The sequence below is a fragment of the Notechis scutatus genome, chromosome 1 (assembly GCF_049901735.1).
Source record: "Notechis scutatus isolate UNSWTSFEM ecotype Mainland chromosome 1, rNotScu1.2, whole genome shotgun sequence".
NCBI classification, from domain to species: Eukaryota; Metazoa; Chordata; class Lepidosauria; order Squamata; family Elapidae; genus Notechis; species Notechis scutatus.
In genome coordinates, this window is record NC_142009.1 from 131,373,480 (window position 1) to 131,391,264 (window position 17,785).

Genomic DNA, 17,785 nt, shown 5'->3' on the forward strand with positions numbered 1-17,785 from the left:
CAAAATGACTTTTCAGCTGTAATTCCATTGCAGAGTTCTGACTAGCTGAATAATTTAGGGAGTTCTGAAGCCTATTAAGGAAACATAGGCCAGAAAAAGTGATTTGTCCCAATTGCAAATCATCTGGGACAAATATTTCAAGGAGTTTGGTTGGAGTTAAAAGATGGACGTCTAGAATCTCTGGAGGTGACACAGGTGACATCTTAGGAAGATATCTGAAAGGTTGTTCTGATCCAGTGGAAAGTAGACAAAACCCTCAGTGATCTGGCTAGTGCAAGTACCCCAAAAGGGACTGGGAGATCTTTTGAGGTTCCATGAAGGACCAAGAGGAATGGAAGAGTGGGAAATCCAAATATTCATCTTCAGGATTCACTACATTGGAAAGAGGAGGTGTTCAGCACAATTTATAATAGTGTATAGATTGATCATGTTAGATTCAGGCATAATGATCAGAGAACTAAGCCAGCCAAATGAAGAGCACAATATACATATGTTTATACATACATACATACATACATACATACATACATACATACATACATACATACATACATTTATTACATTTCTACCCACCCATTTCACCTAAGTAAGGTTGGGCAGTTTATAATATGAATGCATTATTATGCAACAAGTGTTTTCCCATTCTCACTTATTTTCAAGTTGTCAGATGATCTGCTTAATATCACATTGGGGCTTTCCCACTGAAGTCAGTATGGATCTTTTTTTTTAAATAAAGTTTTATTTGGGTTTTCACACACAAAATACAATCTTTTTTGAAAATAGCATGGTCCCAGGTTGAACTTCTTTATACAGACACAAAACTCAATTTCATGCTCCTTTTTGTATTCTATTCCATATCTTATACTATTTTACATTTTCTGTATAGTTTTTCCCCTCTTTTAATTTTCTCAATTTTATTTTGATTATCTCATCTCAATTCAAATCATTATATTTATACTTTTGTCTGTTCTGTTTCAATTTCATATTATCTTTTCTCATTAAACTAATTTTCTCCTGTAGTTACAAATTGGAGTATGACACCTTTATATCTTTTAATTACATCCATTCAACTCTATTTAAACTTCAATATATACCTTAAGGTTATGACCTTCAATATAATACATAATACATAACTTCCAATCGAATTCTGCTTGGCACATTCTTATAATACACACTATATTCTTTAAAAAAAAAAGAAGAAAGATTGTAAATATATGTAATTATAAACCCTCATTCCATTCCAGTTCAGTTCTATCATTAATAATCATTAAAATCTTAACATCTTTAACACTTCTTTTCAATTAAATATCATACTTCCTTAAAAACACATATAATCTCCATAATTAATTTTTCCCTTATTTCTCTTCACATATGTTTTATAAATCATTAAATATACCTTTTGTTACATTTATTTATTGACAAGCATTCCACTGTATTACGATAGCTATTTTATCAGACATTTTAATCATACATTGTTTCATATTTTCTAAAATTATTTCTGCTTCTAATATAAACATACTATCTTATGTACCTTTGCAGAATCCCTTTTTCCATTAAGTTTTCACCCATTATCTCTAAATAGGCCCTGTTTCTCTATATTTTGCTTCTGTCCTTTATAACTTCTTTTCCTTTCTTTCTTCCCTCTCATCTTCTCCCTCCTCTTTTTACCCTCTTGTCTCTCTACTTCTAATTCTCTCTTCTGCATTTCCCTCTTCTGTTGCTTTCTGATTTTATACTTATTTTTCACTCTATTTTTTTTTGGAGTTGTTTTTCCCAATCTTAAACTTTCCATTCTCTTTTTCCCCCTTTCCTTCCCCCCCCCATCTAAGATTACTTGTTCATTAAAGATGGCTTCTTCTTTGTTGCAATCTTCTTGTTCTGCAGGCATTTCTTGTTGTTTCTCATAATTCCAAATCTCCATTTCTAAAAACTGAAATACGAAGCCAAAAGAACCTCTCCCTTCTTGTGCATCTTCTTTGTACTTTTTAAGTTCCATTTTCAGTTCTTCTAAAAGTGGAGCCATTTTAAACAGTTTTAAACAACCACCCGATTGATTTTAGTCATTCAAAACAATAACCAAGAATCCAGAAATCATCAAGTAATCCAGATAGTCCCGAGTTATATCTTCTTATTTCTTTTTCGACTTTCTCTTCCTGGGGTTTTTGTTGCAATATTTCAGTTAGAATGTATCTTTTGGAAGTCTTATTGAGATTTTTCTGTAAGTTCTTTTTTAATTCCAGGCAGTCTCCTCCCTTCCAGATCCTACCCCTTTATTCTTTTTCTCTCCTTTCCTGTTTTCAAAAGCTTTTAATTATCCAGAAATCTTTATTATCCCCTTGACTTTTTATTTTCAGCATTAAATGCCTATTGATGTCAAAGTGGATTTTTTTCCAATTTCTTGCTTAAGTCTCTTAGCTGTCAGTATAAGAAAAGGAGAAAACCAAATCTTTTCCCTTTTCTCTCTCCTTCGCAGCTTAAAAATCTTCTTAGGGAACAATGTTATTGTTTTTTAACAGTTTCAATTCCAGGGTACCTTATTTGTTGCTTTTGCTGTTTGACCCGGTCAACCAAAATTTTCTCTTCTTATCTGCCTCTTGCACATTCTTTTCCGGTTGAGTTCTTCTTTGTGGTGGCCATTTCTGACCACTGCTGCAACCACCTTCGGGAAAGGGAGTAATGGCCAGCTGGGGAGGAGAGATGCAGCTCTCCTCAACCCTGCTGGCAGTCTCCCCCCTCTCCATCACCTCTACAGGGTGGCTTAGCCCCAAAACCAGCTGGCTCAGGGCGCTCCAGTGGCGAGCACGGATCGAAGCCTCGCAGAGACGAGGTTATAGTCTGTCGCTGAAGAAGCTCAAACCGGAAGTCCATGGATCTGGTAATCTTATCATAGTAGAATAGGTATATTCTCTGTAATAATGACAGGAAAAATTGCTTTAGTGCAAAACCAAATATCACTATCTGTCAAAGAATAGTAAGTAAGCAATGAGACAGATGCATATTATAATACTGTATGTCCTTCCCAAGTCTACCAATAGGACAAGGTGAATAACTGAAGTCCAACAAGTAACTATACATTTCTGCTCTGGCAACTGTATATGATCCTAGGATAATCTTTCAACATGGCTGAAATCTCCTTGATTTCACTTGGATTATGTTCCTTTATTTTCCCTGATTCAGAAATAAGTAGCCCTGGCAATCCTCCGTGGTTTTCAATCTCTCCTACAAACAGTTTTCCCTATTCCTACTTTGTAATGGGAGAAAAGAGGGATCAGTTCAGCAAACATAATGCACTTTACACCAAACTGCCTTGCAATTTCTAGTCTACTTTCCCAAAATGTAGTTATAAGCAATGATAAGGCTGATGGGGGAAACTGTAAAGAGGCAAACTACCATTCAGATCCTCACTGGGGTCTTTATGAGCATGGATTTCCTAAACCAACAGTCCTTGAGAAATATAATTTCCAAAGCTTCTGGATACTTACTAATTTGTAAAACTTTGTAGCCTCTGTGGGATAGTTGTAATGATAGCGTAATACCAGGCTATTGCCACAAGCAATTCAAACCTCCTCTCTGGTGTTTAGACTTAAGAGCATTATATATTTTATTCATTTTATTAATGTAATGTGTATTACATTGCATTAATTTCATTCAACACTGTAATCAACTCGTCTTAGTGAAAGACAAACAAAGACAAAAGTAGACATTATAACTACTACTACTACTGACTTTGGACCAAAACCTATTTATATATCATCAATGATTTGCACAAGTTTAGCAAACACCATGGCCTTTTGAATTCCATGTTTTCCAATATTCACTTTTAAGACAAAACACATAAGCCGTGTGTGTGTGTGTGTGTGTGTGTGTGTGCATGCATGCATGCATGCTTGCTTGCTTATTTATTTAATTTCCAGACTTTATTTATTTTTTTTATAAATAACTCAAGCTGGTGAACACACTTACAACATATTTACAACCAGGTATGTGAGATGGGTTGGCCTGAGAGAGAGTGATTGGTCTAAAGTCACCCAGCAGCTTTCATGCCCAAGGTGGGACTAGAACTGACAGACTTCTAATTTCTAGTTTGGTGCCTTGCCCTCTAGACCAGCGGTGTCAAATTCATGGCCCGCGGCCCAGATATATCATGTGCTGGCCACGCCCACCTCCGGTTTAGCAAAGACCAAAAAAGTTGTGATATGTCACGGGATGACGTATCATCGCGAGTTTGACACCCCTGCTCTAGACCAAACTGGCTTGATGAGTGAAGGCTTACATCTTTCAAGAAGACACAACCAATACAAGTCCATACTGATTCAGATCTATCCAGATACCCATCCCTGTTCATGTTCATAAGCTGTGTTATCAGTGAGACAGTTCCAATGTACCTATTTATCTTAGAGTTTACCTCACAACAAGAACATTTTCCTCATTTCATAGCTTGTCCTCCATATTTATTTTCAGGGGGATCAATTCTGTTGGGGATTGGGTTTGTCACTTAATGACTACCAAGAAAAGAGAAGCCAAGAGATCAAATGGCTTTGTAAACCAGCCTCTGGCATTTGGGACTGGAACGCATGACCCAAATGTCATGTCATTCTGAGGAGCATCATAACATCAAACCAAAAATAAGCTGGAGGCACAGGTTTCTAATGAACCGGTGCCAGTGTCAGGCTGTTTCTTTTTTCAATGAGCAGTATGTATCCAAATGGATCTCTCAAGTACCACATAGTACCAATGCAAGCTGCTTGTAGGGCCTCTGAAATAACATTATATTCCCCAACCATGAGAAGCTGCCAAACATACATTCAAGGAAAATAAGATGGTCCAACAGTCTAGGCTTCCCCAATCTGATCAATATGTCTGACTATATTTCCCATCCACCCTTTCTGGATCAAAGGAAATGTACATCAGCACATCTGAAGGCACTGAAGGCTAGAAAAGGTTAGGGTGATAATTATGGATTTATCCTGCAGCAGACATAGCGGTTGCTGAATAATTCTGGAAACTTGGAAGCTTCTGTTTCTACTGCTTCTATAATTTTATTATTATTCTTGAGCAAGTGGAAATACTGGCCCTGCTTAGAATACAAAGCAGCCTTTGGACCAGCCCTTAGAATTACAAATGAGGAAGAAGGAAGGAAAGTTATTGAGAATACATGGTTGGGAGCAAATATTATACAGCAATAAATATTATAACTTTGAACAGTATCTTGTTCATGCAGCGTAATTAGATTTAAACACCTAATTTACTAAGATCCTAGAGAGAAAAGGCATTTTAAAGCAAGCCAAGGCAGCATAACGACTTTATTTTTATTCATCTGGAACGGATGTTGAAAATCTTTTCCGTTTACTCCGGCCTCCTTTTCCAGGATTTCAATTTGTCACAGTACAAGTGGTAAATATGCATAAAGAAAAATTAGCATTCCTGGTCATGGTACATTTCTGGATTCCTCCTGCAAGAGGAAAAAAATGTATTTGTGTCTTCAGAAGGTTTTCCCTTCTCCCTCTCTCTTACCCGCATCCCTCCTCCCCCCACTGCCTCATTCCCAGGTAATCCATCCAGAGGTCTGCGTGTTGCATGGCTGCTGTCAGATAAATAGACTACAGTAGCTGAGCTCTCAGAAAAGGATCCTTTTTTTTAAAGGAGCTGATGCAACTCATGAATAAATCCTATCAGTTCTGCAAAGAAGCAGCAGTAATACAAAGCTACATTTCCTATAGAGCTCAGCTATGTAAACAAACAAAGGAACCAAGAGGTTTTCACCACTCTGCACACACTGTCCAGTCATCCAGTTAGTATGTGTGTGTGTGTATGTGTGTGTCTGAGAAAGACAGAGAGAGAGAGAGAGAGAGAGAGAGAGAGAGACAGAGACAGAGAGAGACAGAGAGACAGACAGAGACAGACAGACAGAGACAGAGAGATTGTACATCAAATTATAGGCCAATAAGCATACAAAATAAGATGTTTTCCTTAGCTCAAGGTATGAAGACAATCGGCAAAATACATCCTTGAAAATGATCCAGCTGAAATCATCCTTCTACTGAGATTCAATCTCCATGGCTTCTTAGACTTCAGTTAGAGCCCAAGAGTTGCAATTATTGTGATGATTTCAGATCAGGAAAAAGAACAGTCAGGGAAGGCCAGAAAACACCTGATAAGTAGGAGAAGCTCATTTACTGGGGAAGGAAACTTTCAGGAAAAACAGAAGATTTTTGACAGTACCGTTTTTATCAAAATCATCTTGCCTATAATAGCAGTACGATCAATCTTAGTTCAATTTGTGAACACAGGTTAATAATGACCAATTTCCCCTAGGATTAGAGCTAACCTATGTGACGTTTTATGGGTACACTGAGGCAGTTGTTAAGTGAATTTTGCCCATGTTGCCACTTATCTTACCACAGTTGTGAAGTGACTCACAACAGTTGTTCAGTTGGCAACACGATTGTGAAGAGAATCTGGCTTCCTCATTGACTTTGCTTGTCAGAAGATCACAAAAGGGACCCCGGGACATTGCAACCTTCATAAATATGACTCGGCTGCTAAGTGTTTGAATTTTGATCATGTGACCGTGAGGATACTGCAACAGTCATAAGTGTAAAAAATGGTCCTAAGTGTAACTTCAAACAGTCAGTAAATAAATGGTTGCAAATCGAGGAGTAGCTGTGATTTACTTAAAAGACCAGATAGCACAAACCTGACGGCTGTAGGGTGTCACCAATATGAATGCAACAATCAGGTCATCTAGAGACGGTTTCCTTCTGTTTCCCAGAACCACTCCTAGATTGAGTTCTTGGGGGGGGGAAAGAATTAATTCATTTGCATCGAACGATGCTGAGTCATACAGCCTGTAAACTAATGCACTTGAGAGACGGGCAGTCCTGCAGCCACCTAAGATGATCTCAACAGAATTTCACTGCAGCATCAGTTTTTACTGTAATCAGAGACTCTAACATACAAATGCAGCTAAATAGGACACCCAATGAGATGTTGACAGGAATACGAGCCTTACACTCCGCATAACATAAAGCAGGAGTCACAGACTTTCTTTTACTGCTTGAGAGACTCATAAATATTGCATTGGCTGGTCTTTTAAAATGTTTTAGAAAGAGCCCATGGCATACTTTTAGTGGCTGCAAGGAGAGGAAAGAAAGAAAGAAAGAAAGAAAGAAAGAAAGAAAGAAAGAAAGAAAGAAAGAAAGAAAGAAAGAAAGAAAGAAAGAAAGAAAGAAAGAAAGAAAGAAAGAGGAACTCATCAGCTGACATCACAAACCCAAGTGAGTGTGGTACAGCAAAGTGGTAAAGCTGCAAGGGGATTTTCATAGGAGCATCATCTTCTACATTCCTGTAGCCCAGTCCTTTAAAGGGCTTTCACACATGCCTCTAAAAGTACGTCTTTTTGTGCTATTTGGGCAAAATGTGTAAATGAGGATGAACAGGGAAAAGAGAGAGCAATAGTGCATTTTACTTACATAAGATCTTAAAGTGAATAAGAGTTCATGCACAATTATATTAGATGGTTATTATATTTTCCCTATATTTGTATTATTGATTTGAATTATTGTGTGCTGTACATATATATAAAATATATACAAATATATCAAGTTGTTTTCAACTCCTAGTAGTCCTGTGTGTGCACATACACACATACACACAAATATAGAATTTCCATTATTTATGGGTCAATTTATACAATGTACACCTTATTTTGCTGCCACTAGGACACTTAAGCTATTGCCCTCTGTCTCTCATCAAAAGTACGTGAACTCCTCTGGCCCATTAAACTCAGATAATTTTAAGCGAACAAAAGATAGATATCAATGAACACAGGGCTGGATGACATCAGCTCCCACTAATTTCTCCCAGCTATTGGAGAAAGCTTTGAAGATCATGGGACACATGATAGAAGCCTGAGGGACTCTCTGTTCCAAACTGTTCCACAGTAGCACCTTCTTAGCGGAAAAGCTGGAGCCACTGTTAAATAGACCACATACTCATGGCTTGGCAGTAGCACGTGTCAAAAGCTTGGGGTGGCCTTGTTGATTGCAAGGGAAACAGGATCCAGCAATGTGATGCAGTAGTGGAGTAAATTTAGAGGAGGACCAGAAAGTTGCTGAAAAGTCTAAAAACCAAAAACCTATGAGGAATGGTACATATACCTTTTGCCTGTAGAAGACACAACCAGAAGGAAATATGGGAACAAATTTCAAATATATGAACCATTCTCATATAAACAGGAGTAGACTTAGTCTCCTTTCTTAACGCCATGGGTTTGTTCAAGTGTTTCATGTCAGAAGTTAGAGCACTGGGCATGCTTCAGTAATAAAGCTCATCTCTCTGATGTGTAAATTGTGACAAAGTTTTTAACCTGAAAAGTTTTAATTTTATGATTAAATGTTGTTTCGACTTACTGGATGATACCTCTTCCAAACCTCTTGTTTGGAAAAGAAGAGAAAGTACTGTAGATCTATCTGCTTTTGCTTTAATATTATTATTGTTGTCTAAAGAAAAATCTTTGAGGAAACCATTGCATCACTGTAATCTGGTGAACCTTTCCTCATTCTTGAAAATAACTGTCTTCCTAGTTGGGAGGCACTTATACAGGCATGTGGCTCAGTGATTAAACATGCTGCCTGAACTTGTCAGGTGACAGCCTGGATGCGAGACCCGAGCTTTGCGCAACGGGTGAGCTCCCGTTACTTGCCTCAGCTCCTGCCCATTTAGCAGTTCGAAAGCATGCAAAATGCAATTAGATTAATAGATCCCATTTCAGTGGGAAGGTAACAGGGTTCCGTAAGCCTTTAGCGTATATAGCCATGCTGGCCACCTCACCAGGGAAAATGTCTTCGGACAATGCCTGCTCCCTCAGCCAAGAAACAGAGATGAGCATCATGCCCTAGAGACGGACACAACTGGACAGGGAAACCTTTACCTTTGATTTGGAAGCATTCTACTCTCAAAGGACTAATCCACGGACTAATCTCCTTCAGATCTGTTAACCCTTCTGTGTATAACATTCTTATTCTCTGCCGAGCAATTAAATGTTTCTCTTTAGTTTTTATGGCTCAACATCTAAGAATTATTTTTTCTTAACAAATTCTTGTATTTCATGCAGGTGAGGGTATGATAGGAGTGATCTTGTCCTTGCCAATGTTGCCTTATGCAATTTTAATCCGGTGTGTTATTTCAGTGTACTTTTCAGCCGTTAATTTCTTGGCTGATCTGTTCGCCTTCGTCCCTTTGAAGATCCTCTGTTTGAAGAAAGCTGGTGAGAGAAACATTTCAGTCATTACCAATACAATAGATTAAATTCAGTGGGATGACTTCTGAGTAAAGGGTATGATGTAAACAAAGTCAAACACTTACAGCAGATATCTTCTTTTCCTTGGGAATAAGTAAGTCCTCTGAGAAACAATGAATCTTTGTTTGGAGAAACACACACAGAGTTGTATTTTCTCCCTTCATTGGCTTAACTTTTGTTCAGATCAAAGTGCTCACCTTTAGCTGAGCTTCAGCCTGTCAGGGCAGGAGTGTAAATTTCCTTGTTTAAAATACAGCCATTAAATAGCAGCTCCTAAATCCCTATCCATTAACATCAATGGACATTTTGCTTGTAACTTCCCTGAGATATGAAGTGAGTCCACATTTTTCTGGAAGTTGTCAAGACACACAAGCCATTTCGTTGTTTCAGGCATGGTAAATGTATACAGAAAAAGAGCTTTTATTATATCACATTACATATAGGGGATGAAGGGAACTAGATAAGTGACAGTTGAGTATCTGTGTTCATTAATTCTATCATAGTATTTAATTGCCTATTCATGTGAAACAATTATCCTTCTGTATTCCTTGAGTATTATTCAGAAGGATATTTTCACATGCTTTTTTTAAATCAGCTGCACATATTCCAAGGATTGATAAACATTTTAAAATGCCATTTTATGAGTTACTTTAACTATTCAAATGAAAGTCATGTTATATATATGATAAATCTACAAGTAGGGGGGCATAATATAAAAAGCAGAAAATATCATTTTGAAATCAATACTTAATTGATTTGATCTAGCCTATGTTACTCATGTTTAATTGTACTGCAAGCTGTGCAACTTAAATTACATCCATCATAACTTAATCACATGATTAATTCAACAACTGCCTGTTACTAATCAGTGTGAATTCTGTGCAAATTTTTAAATAGGAGTTGTCAACTAACTACAATGTTTTAGACGGAATTATCACCCGTTTTAAGTCAATTAATCAACTGATTAAAAATAAATTTAATAATAGCAGAACATCAATATTTGTACCTTTTGAAACATCAAGGATAGTAGGAAATAAACATGTGCTATTTCTCTAGGTCAGGAAAAGAATTATCTTTATGTTTTTGGCCTTATTGTAGGAACACATCTAAGATAAATCAAAATTTAAAAGTAGGCAACTATGCTCTTAATTCACGTCACTCAAATGTCACAATGTATTGATATTAACATTGTCAGAGTATTTCAATAACCATTCTGAAAATAATGACAAGCTGCCCTCTGCTTTGAGAAGAAATACGGTAGCAACTGCATCTACATAGCAGAAAAATTGTGATTTGAGCAGACGTCAGAATTTAGATACAAACAGGCTGGCTCAGCAGATTCCCTGCTGTCTTCTTTATCATTCTTTTGGCATTTTACCAGTAGAATAAAATCTACTTTGGATCAGCACATGACCAGTCACCAGATTTCTGAAATGACATTAATGTTGTGTGAACAGAATTTCTGTGCCCAAAAGAAAGCAGGAATAGTTGGTTTCCGCAAATTAAAGAATAGCTGAGGGCAGCAGGCATAGAAAGGCCCTTCATTTCAACTAGGGAGATAGGCCTCCATTCCAAATGTCCATTGTGATAATTTGATGCAAGCTCCTTCCTTACCTATTTAGATCACAACATCTCACACAAAGATATAAGACAGGGGTGTCAAACTCATGTCATCACGGCGATGTCATGTGATGTATCAGGACTTCCCCCCCCCCTTTGCTAAACAGGGCATGGGCGTGGCCAGCATGTGATGCATCCGGCCTGTGGGCCGGCAGTTTGACAGCCCTAATGTAAGAAGTAGGGTTCTTATCACAATGTTGTGCCCCAACTTTCAGCTCTTACTCCCCACTCTCATATTCCCATCAAGCACTCTAAGGCAAGGGTCTCCAACCTTGGCAACTTTAAGATGTGTGGACTTCAACTCCCAGAATCCCTCAGACAGCTTTGCTGCGAGTTAAATTCTGGGAGTTGAAATCCACAAGTCTTAAAATTGCCAAGGTTGGAGACCCCTGCTCTAAGACAATTCTGCCAAAATTCAAACTTAAAATAGCTGACTTTTGATGACATGATTTTAATCTCCTTTTTGCAGGTTTCAGGTTGGGAGCGGCTTGTCACTCTTTAAAATCCTCAAAAAAAAGCACTTCTGTTCCCAAATCAGCTTCTCTTCTTCCAATGCCATCGCCTGATGACCTCCTGTAGAACTCCATTTTACTTTATTTTTATTTTATTTTTCATTTTGTTTAATTGTCTTTTTTGTTAGTTTATAATACAAAAATACAAAAAAACAAATAATAGGAAAAATAAGGGAAGGGGAAGCGAAGGGAAAAGTGTAGAAAAGAAGGGAAAAAGAAAAAGGCCTTGATCTCCTTTAGACCTTCAGAGCTGACAAAAATTCTTCATTAGGCCCAGGAACAGCTTTCTTAGGACATCTACTTAAAATAATCACTCTTTTGTTTTATTCTGCCTGGTATATAAAAATGACTAAAATGCATACTTCTTTTTATCCCCAACACATTTAAGCTCTTAGGATACTTATTTTCTTATCTTCAAATGCTAACAATTTGACTGTCATTCATGTGCAAACATACCTCCTTGTCTGATAACATCAAGAATCAGACATCAGAGAAATGTTTGATTTATTGTGCTCAAGGGCCTACGAGGACTTTTTGGAGGGAAAAAAAAGACCCAGCTACCTAGAAATACCTAACAACCTGAAATGTGCTCCAGATTATCACTTGGAAGACAATTTCTAATTGTGGATCATCTATAGTAATACAAAGCAAAATGTGTTTTTGAATAAAACCTGCAATGATATTTTATCTATTTAATAGAAAATTAATATATTTATAAGACTTACAAATATATTACCATGAAAATTTAGTTTTATGACATACACATGCACACATACACACAACCCATTTAATATGATTCAGATGCTATGTACCAAATTTGCATTCAGATATCCATCCTGAACTAATGGAAAAGTCCATTATTTCTGAAGTAATTAGACCAGGGTTGGTGAGTTGTTGTTTTTTTTTACACTTTTTCAAATTGTGGGACCTGCTAGTTAAAAAAAAGAAAAGAAAAGGAATCCCTTATCAACAAGCAAAGCTCTAGTCATAGAAGACTGGCTGCATTCAAATGATCTCCCCTCCCCCTTGGCCCTTAGTCTTTCACAGAATCCTATTAAGCTCTTGAAGAGGCCAAAGATTCTACAGAACACAGTTTGAAAAAACCCTGAACTAGACAACTGATGTAATTTATGCCATTTCTGTAATTACATAATTGACCCTATTATGTCATTTCCATCAACCAATGCAAATTGCATAAAAATGCAAATTATGTTATTTACATTAATATTGTACGTTTGGATGCATCAGATATTCAGATTTAACAGGGATCCTTTATCTTGAAATGATCTATTCAATCAAGGAGCTTTTTTTTTGTTTTTGTTTCGTGGTGCCTTTGAGTCAGTGTTGTCCCTGCAGTTGTCTTGGCAAGCTTTTTCAGAAGTGCTTTGCCCTTCCTTGCTTCCTGGGGCTGAGAGAGAGTAATTGATTTAAGATTATTCACCTGGCTAAGGTAGGATTACAACCTCCTTGTTTCTAGTTTGATGCCTTAACGACTAAACCGGTTCTCAAATCAAGGTTTACCGTGTTATAAGAAATAAAACATTTCTATTATAATTAAATGGATGGGATGTAACTAAATAAAAATATTTTATTGCTTCTAATTCTCTCTCCTTTCCCCAAACATTGTAAAGGGGAATGTCATTGAATGTCTGGTGTTATGAATGTTCTCAAGAACTTTCAAGTTAGGAACTTTCACCCATATGAACAAACCTGTCTGCAATTCCAATCTGGACAGTCCTGAAAGTCAGGAGAAGGTGGGAAAGGATTGGTTTACGGCACACCACATGTGTACACTTGGCAGCATTATCACTCCCATTGAGGTGGACAGCTGAACGCCATGCCGGAGGAATGCCAACCTGGCAGGACCAGCCTGTGGAGTCCATCATCAATCGGATGAAGAAGAAACAACAAAGTTGAACCATACTGCCTGGAAGTTTAGACCAGGGGTCTCCAAACCTGGCAACTTTAAGACTTGTGGACTTCAACTCCCAGAATTCCTTAAACAGTCATGCTGGACAATTCCCATATCTCCCTTGAATTTCCCCCAGAGAGGTCCACAGTGGGAAAAAACAAAATGGTACAAGAATGGCTATCAGGACCTGGAGCTAGAAGGCCTCCCACTGCTGGGAAATCCTCCATAAAGCATCTCCCCCATTATCCCCCTGGAGAAAAGAGAAGTGCAGGGCTGCCCATCATTGCTTGTGGGGTTGAAACTGAGAAGAAGTGTGTGCCTCAATCTGTAATGGAGCCCAGCTGAAGTTGTAGGGGCTTCATCCCTTGAGGTTTTTAAGAAAAGACTGGACAAGCACCTTTCTGAAATGGTATAGGGTATCCTGCTTAACCAGGAGATTGGACTAGAAAACTTCCAAAGTCCCTTCCAGCTCTATTCTGATTGATTGTAAATAGAGCATTGTCTGTATACATCATCAACAATTTTCCATATTTTTTTTTTGCTTTTTTTATAGGTCAAATTTTATAGGTCACAGAATTATTCCTTCTTCAATATTTAACCAATCTATCATAACTAATTACCAAGCTTCAGGTCAAAAGAAAGAAGAAGAAACCAAGAGGGCCATTGAAAACCTTCCCTGGAGACCCCAGCATTGTTTGTCCTGCTGACAGCTGATAGGGAAGGTAGAAGTGAAGGTAGAGACATATTTGCATCATTAAACTCCTTTCTGGGTATTTTTTTTTTAAAATATATTCCTCCATTTCTTGTTACTGTGATCTTTGTAACCCTATCAGCTGATCAATATTTTTGCACGGGTGTGTTTGCAACGTTGTCCTAAAGAATCTACAATACCATGTTTTTGATCACAGACGTGACTGCCAGGGAGATGATTATAGACTGATAAAGTTCTTTTCCTCGTTTCCTCACACCTTAAAATATAATAATTAGCCTACTTCCTTCTGACATCTTAAATTATGGGATGCTTTTGTAATCTAGGAGAAATCACATTTTTTTTTAATACAGGTAAAGATTGGAGGAAAGAAAACATTACAAGAACCCAATCTTCCTGGTTGCTGAAGACATTTATTTGTCAGATGCTTCTGGATTTTCTGTTCTTCAAGCACTCTGCTCCTTGAAATACATCTCAAAAATAATTCCAATAAAACAATACAATTATTCCAGCTACCAAAGAAGCATATTAATAAAAGGACCATGCACGACTCGCTATAGACCAATCTGATTTTAATGCCAAGGAGGAAGCAATTAAAATTAATCTGTCCATTCATCTGCTTTTTCTAGATTGGGATACAAGTTCTATTTTATTTATTTCTTTATTTTTCCATAGATTTTATTCACAACTCATGTGACAATATTTTACTTGGCCCACCTGGCTTCCTTTTTCAGCACTTATTTTGTTGTGGTTCCAGCGCAGGCAATTGTATTAGTTTTAAAAATGTATAAAACTGACAGAAATCAAAGTACAGGAAGTCCTCAACTTACATTCATTTATTTAGTGACCATTCAAAGTGACAATGGCATTGAAAAAAGTGACCTATGACCAATTTTCACACTTACGACTGTCGCAGCATCTCCATAGTCACGTGATCAAAATTCAGGTGCTTGGCAACTGGGATGTATTTATGCCTGTTGCACTGTCCCAGGGTTATATGATAAACATTTGTAACCTTCCCCGCTGACTTTTGACAAGTTAAGTCAATGGGGAAAGCCAGATTTCAAAGTAAAGAGGGAGTACAAACCTTATTAACAAATAAATAAAAATAAAAGTGTTATCCATCCATCCAGTTTTAATGAAAAATGATTGATTGATAAAAACATTTTAAAGACAAGAGGCCATTTTCCCCAATCTTTTACAATAAATAAATATAGAACCCCAAAACATGCTGAAGAAATGGATCACATGAACTTTGATAGAAAACTTTCTTGGTATTCAAAATGGGCAGGTCCCACATACTGTGATAGTTTCATAAAATACTACAGTATTAGATTTTGAGTACTGTATATGTATTACCTAATCTAGTCCCATTCTTCTGCCCAAAAATACCATTATCAAAATATTAATACCTGTAAGCATATTATCTCCTCCTCCTCCTCTTCCTCCTCCTCCTCTTCCTCCTCCTCCTCCCTTATTGCCCCTCCATCTTCCACATATAGAATTATATGTTTCTCTATACAGTGGTACCTCAGTACTCATTGTTAATTGGTTGCTGGAGGCACAGTCAGTACCAAAACCAATAAGTAATTTTTCCCCATTAGGAACAATGTAGTGAATCCCAAGGCAGCGAACACTGACAAGTTCTAGCTTGTGTGTTGAGTACCAGCCAAATGATGAGTGTCAGGACAAAGTTTTTCACGTCAAAATGTGTTGAGTGCCAAATTTAATGAATGTTAAAACAGTTGAGTACCAACTTATCTCTGTAACATATATTGTAAGGAATGATTTAATAAAGTAAACTAATATTTTCATTTCAAAAAATCCTTTTCCTGGAGTTTGGTAATGCTTTGGGTCTACAGAATTATGGTATACTTCCTTGTATATCATATGAAATTATTAAGATGCAAGGAACTGCTTTATACTGAATTAGTTTACTTTCTACCTTGGGTATCAGCTACTAAACAAAGGTTATGATGACACAATGTGCTTAGCTATAACATGAATCAGAAATATTTGTATGCCATGTGTTAACCTTACTTAAGTTTTTGGAGGTTTGGGTAGTTGTGTTGCACACAATAAATAATGAGTGAAGTGAATAATTATGCTAGCAATGCAGCCATAGTATGATATGGGCTCTGAAGGCAGAGAGACTTATCAGCTATTTCTCTTGCTGAATAACTCACTCAACCATTTTGCAATTGTGTAATTTAGGCTGCTTGAAATGAAAATACTTGAAAGGGCTTTCTCATTGGCCAGATCCAAAATGTAGGATTCTGTTTCACAGGATCAAAGAGTCATAAATCTTTTTTTTTTTTAAACTTTTCTTTAGCAAGGCAGTTGTTTCTGAAGAAATGTAAATTTTAACTCTGCCTTTGCCCAATTTTTATTCTATGTTGCTATATTGCATCATTTTAAATTTGTAATTAGCAATCCAGAGTAATATGTAAATATTAGTATCTCCCATAAATAAATTTGCTGCTGGTCCAAGATGTCAAACTGTTTGCAAGAGGCATATGATCCAGTGGTGGCTTGAACTGATGGAAGAGTGGAAGAGCCATTCTCTAAAGCAGATCTGGGAAAAAATGACTATTGGTAGAAGAAAGTGAAATTCTGTGTTCACTGTGATGTCTATAAAACTGTTACCACCTAATAAATCAGCACAGGAGGGGAAGTTTTGTCAGGATAGACGTTTCTTACAGAAAGCTCAAGATGATATAAAATGTGACTTAGTTATACTCATTAATTATTGCATTTATTAGACCCAAAACTATGTGGATGACCATGTCTCAGTATAGGAGATTTATTCCTGAATTGGGCTTTGCATGAAATGTAAATTTGGTGCTTCAGAATGAAGAGGGGTTTCCCCCCCAAAAAAATGTGTACAGATTTTTATTTATTTTAATTTATGATTTGTATAAATAACTGAAAGCTACAAACATACCTAATATGAATAGCAAATGAATGAGAATTAAAATTCATAGGGCTTGTTGTGTCAGGTGGAAATTACATGGGCTGGGAAGAATGATATGTATGAGCCCTTGAAAACAAGAGGTTTGGTGCCTAACTAGGACTATAAAATGCTGAAGAAGATGGTCTGTTTTCTTTTTCCCTGTCTTTTTTCCCCTCTAGTATCTGTCAGGTAATGGATAAACAGTTTACTGTATACATAAGCTTTCTATAGCTGCAGAAATAGTAATAGCCAAGGAACTGGAAATCTGTAAATATGCTATTTCAGAAAGCCTTGGGATCTTTGAATACAACTGAATTGGAGGGACAGAGGAGATCAGGCATTTTTCTTGATCTAAGAAGAAAAATGTTGTATCTGTCTCTGTCTCTCTCTTTCTGTCTCTCTCTCATACATACACACACACACACAAACAAACACACACATAATTTATACATGTGGATTTCTTGGAGCCCAAATACCCAACCCACAACTTGAGCTGTGAATGTTGGAAATGAGCCCGTGATTTATATATGAATATGTTTTGTTTACAATTGTAACAGATGGATCGGTAATATATTCTGCAATTCAATATTCAGCTTTCTCATTTCTCAGGCAGCTGTTTAGATGTTTAAGGATAAAACCTGCTTAATGTGGCTGCTACCCTGAAACCCATTTTTGCAGGCAGTGAAAAGTTTACATTGTTCCTTGTGAGAAAGGGGTAAGGGACAAACACCCAAAAGTGGCTCATACCCCACAATGCACTACAATAATTGACTTGGTT

At 37.1% G+C, this 17,785-nt stretch overlaps 1 long non-coding RNA gene across 1 annotated transcript in view; it reads right to left on the bottom strand.

The window, feature by feature from the left end:
* Positions 1 to 2,115: 2,115 nt before the first annotated feature.
* The window catches only part of LOC148132994 (uncharacterized), a 53,497-nt gene continuing 37,827 nt past the window's right edge, over positions 2,116 to 17,785 (bottom strand). The window contains exon 2 of the long non-coding RNA XR_015747025.1: positions 2,116 to 2,907. This is a non-coding gene — a long non-coding RNA (uncharacterized LOC148132994). The remainder of the gene's footprint in view (positions 2,908 to 17,785) is intronic.